The sequence below is a fragment of the Piliocolobus tephrosceles genome, chromosome Y (assembly GCF_002776525.5).
Source record: "Piliocolobus tephrosceles isolate RC106 chromosome Y, ASM277652v3, whole genome shotgun sequence".
Taxonomy (NCBI): domain Eukaryota; kingdom Metazoa; phylum Chordata; class Mammalia; order Primates; family Cercopithecidae; genus Piliocolobus; species Piliocolobus tephrosceles.
The window spans coordinates 3558160-3562344 of NC_045456.1; the positions used below are offsets into that span (position 1 = coordinate 3558160).

At 42.0% G+C, this 4185-nt stretch overlaps 1 long non-coding RNA gene across 1 annotated transcript; it reads left to right on the forward strand.

The window, feature by feature from the left end:
- The first annotated feature begins 309 nt into the window (after positions 1 to 309).
- On the forward strand, positions 310 to 3434 carry LOC111531687. Its single transcript, XR_002728362.1, has 2 exons — positions 310 to 470; positions 868 to 3434. It is a non-coding gene; the product is annotated as an uncharacterized LOC111531687 (long non-coding RNA).
- Positions 3435 to 4185: the final 751 nt, after the last annotated feature.

Sequence of the window (4185 nt, forward strand, 5' to 3'; positions counted from 1 at the left end):
AGTTGTTTGCTTGGAAGATGTGACCTTCCAACAAATCAGAAGAGACAGTAGCCAAATTCCATTAAGCCAGCAAGATTTCACTTATATCCCTGTAAGGAAAGTAACCTTGAAATGGCCACTTCTCTGTTTGTTCCTTGTTCCTGCTTTCCTCCACTTTTTTTGCCTGTAAAACTCACCCACTCTGTTTAACTCTTTGGAGCTCCTTTCTGATTTGTAGATTGGATGCTGCCTGGTTCATGCATCACTAATGAAAGCCAATCAGATCTTTGAAACTTAGTTTGTTGAATTTTTGTCCTTGACAAAGTAGATAGAATAGTATGTAAAAGAGAGAAAAATTTGTCTATAATCCCACTGCTCATAAATATTTAGTACAGACTAACATTTTGGTATTTTCTCATTAGTCTTTTTTCTGGGCTTTATTGTTTTGGTAGTTGAGATTATACTTTATTACATATATTCAGTCTTTGTGGGTAGTCACATGTTTAAATCATGTTTAAAGTTTATATGATATTCAAACATACCTATTGTAAAGGACAAGGAATAGAATCTCATTCCCAGGAAACTAAAAATGTTTGTTTGTTTGTTTGTTTGTTTGTTTGTTTTGAAACAGAGTCTCACTCTGTCACCAGGCTGGAGTGTAGTGGCGCGATCTCAGCTCACTGCACCCTCCGCCTCCCGGGTTCAAGCAATTCTCCTGCCTCAGCCTCTCAAGTAGCTGGGACTACAGGCGTGCACCACCACACCCAGCTAATTTTTGCATTTTTAGTAGAGACGGGGTTTCATCATGTTGACTAGGATGGTCTCAATCTCTTGACCTCGTGATCCGCCCGCCTCGGCCTCCCAAAGTGCTGGGATTACAGGCATGAGCCACCTTGTCTGGCCTTAAAAATGTTTTATAAAATCCTGAATTGTATTAAAATTGAGGGGTTTTGGCTGGGCACAGTGGCTAACGCCTGTAATCCCAGCACTTTGGGAGGCAGAGGTGGGCAGATCACTTGAGCTCAGGAGTTCAAGACCAGCCTGGCCAACATGGTGAAACCCCATCTCTACTAAAAATACAAAAATTAGCTAGGTGTGGTGGTGCATGCCTGTAATCTCAGCTACTCAGAAGGCTGAGGCAGGAGAATTGCTTCAACCAGGGAGGTGGAGGTTGCAGTGAGCCCAGATCGCACCATTGCACTCCAGCCTAGATGACAGAGTGAGACTCCATCTCAAATAAATAAATAAATAAATAAATAAATAAAATTTAGGGGTTTTGTTTGTTTTGATGTACTCATCATTTAAGATGTTAAAAAGTAGATTAAACTTTACAAATATTTTTCTAATGTAAATTCTCGTCCCAGATTCTAATCCCTTCTAATGATACTCATTATAATATTTAGTAAACAAGAAATTGACTTTAATGTTGAGTTCTCCCTGATGATAATTTTTGCAAGTGATTGCAGGGAACACAATGCTACTAACTTAATGGTCTCTTAACAACTATGGTGAAAAAAGTTCCCAAAATAACGTTCAAAATGCTAAACATAGGATTACCATATGGCCCAGCGATTTCTCTCATGGGTGCGTTCCCCCAAAGAATCGCAAACAGGGACTCAGACACTTGTATGGCAACTTTAATTGCAGCACTATTCACAAGAGCCAAAAGGTGTCAACAACTCAGGTGAACATCTGGATAAACAAGACTCAGATTGGTGGCCTTCCCAACCCAGCCTTGTTGAATTAGCTGCCCCTCCTCTGGGTTCCCAGAATACCAAACACACCCCTGCTTAAGATCAAGCATGTCAAATAAGGACCTGTTTATCTCTCCCTTCCATCTAGATCAGTGCCTGACTCAGAACTAAGAAAGAAAGATACTTGCTGAATGACTGAAGGACCAGCTTTTTTGTTGTTGTTGTTGTCAACGTTGACCAGGTTGACCTCGAATGTGTAGCCTCGTCTCCCTGTGCGCCGGGACATCCAGCCTGAGCCACCATGGCTACCAAGAGCCACCTTCTTAAGCAAAATCTTATAGTGGCTTCCTGGTACCTACAGAAAAAAGAAAAAAACTTCAAATTCTAGCACCTGGCTTATGAACTACTTGAAGAGAAAGGTGGGCAGGTGGGCTGCCCTTCAGGTTTTCTGTTACCCAACCTTGTCTCCCAACAGCTCTCCCAGGAGACCTTTGTCTCATGGTTTCCTGAAGATGCAGGGATGAACCATCAGGCACTGTGCATCTGCTCTGGGCCAGGTACTATGTGAGAAGAAGTGTCATTGGCCACCCTCGGTGGGCTTCCTTCTGACCCAAGCCTTGGCTTATTCATTCACCTCCCCAGTCTCTTCCCTCCCTGCCACTGATCCACATTCTACCTATTTTTCCATATGGGCATTTCTACCAATATTTTAATTCACCTTTTTCCACTTCAGATTCTTAACATTTCTAGAACAGAGGTCTTGTAATTTTCCTTTTCACTAATAGACTTGGAGGTTAATTATAGTCACCCTATTATGCTATGGAACACTAGGTCTTACTCCATGTATCAAACTATTTTTGTACCCATTAATCATCTCCTCCTTATCCGCCCCTCCCCACCACCCTTCCCAGCCTCGTAACCATCATGCTACTCTAGCTCCATGAATTCAAGTTTTGTGTTTTTTTTAAGCTCTCACATATAAGTGAGACCATGTGATATTTGTCTTTCTGTGCATGGCTTATTTGACTTCACATAAAGTCCTCCAGTTCTATCCATGTTGTTGCAAATGACAGGATTTCATTATTTTTATGGCTGAATAATAGTCCATTGTGTATATGCACCACATTTCCTTTATCCAATCAAAAGGAAAGAGTGGAACTGGAATGTTTCTTTTTTTCTTTTTCTTTTTTTTTTTTTTTTTTGTTTGAGATGGAGTCTCACCCTGTCGCCCAGGCTGGAGTGCAGTGGCAATCTTGGCTCACTGCAACCTCTGCCTTCTAGGTTCCAGCAATTCTCCTGCCTCATCCGTCCAAGTAGCTGGGATTACAGGCACGTACCACGGTGCCCAGCTAATTTTTGTATTTTTAGTAGAGATGGAGTTTCACCATATTAGCCAGACTGGTCTCGAACTCCTGACCTCAAGTGATCCACCCGCCTCAGCCTCCCAAGGTGCTGGGATTATAGGCGTGAGCCACCATGCCCAGCTGGAACTGGAATGTTTCTAACACAAAGAAATAATAAATGCTTAAAGTGATGCATATCCCAGTTACCCTGATGTGATCATTACACATTGTATGCTTATATCAAAATATCAGTTCCCCACAAATATGTACAACTATTATGTATCCATGATAATTAAATATATATATATGTGTGTGTGTATATATATATTTTGGCCAGGCGTGGTGGCTCATGCCTGTAATCTCAGCACTTAGGAAAGCTGAGGCGGGAGGATCACTTGAGGCAAAAAAAAAAAAAAAAGAATCATCAATAGATACTAAATATATGAGGCAATTTTGATGAGCAGGACATTTCAATGTGTAAAAGTGTTTTCTCACAGATTGCTTATTTATTGCGAGGCAGGAGGGAAAAACAGCAATTATACAGTGGAAAGAATGGATAACTCCTTGATCGGGGATGAAAACATCACCAAGGAGGGGCAGATGGACATCAGTGTGATACTGTTACAGTAGGTAGCTGTATGAGCGGGGCAGGAGAGGACTCCCCCGACCCACATACCAGGAGTGTCGGGCAACCATCAGGTGATAGTCAGGCGGTGGTTAACTGTCTCTCTAAAACATTGGTGATGAGCAGCTTCCTGATAAGATCTCGGGAGTTGGGAGGAGTAACGCAAGACCCCAGAAGTATGCCAACCTGTAAAACCCCAAGTCAAAAGGTCAAACCGTGCACTTGCCTTTCACGTCGTCTGCTTGGCTGTCTTCCAAGTATACTTTCCTTCCTTTCATTCCTGCTCTAAAGCTTTTTAATAAACTTTCATTCCTGCTCTAAAACTTGCCTCCATCTCTCCTTCTGCCTTATGCCCCTCAGTCCAATTCTTTCTTCTGAGGAGGCAATAATTGAGGTTGCTACAGACCCATACAGGTTCGCTGCCAGAAGATATTTTGGTGCCATGTGACACAGATATGGATTCTCCACTGCTAACAATAGAGAACACAGCATCACTAATATGGTATGTTGGCTGGGAATGCAGCACTTGAATATAATCATAAAG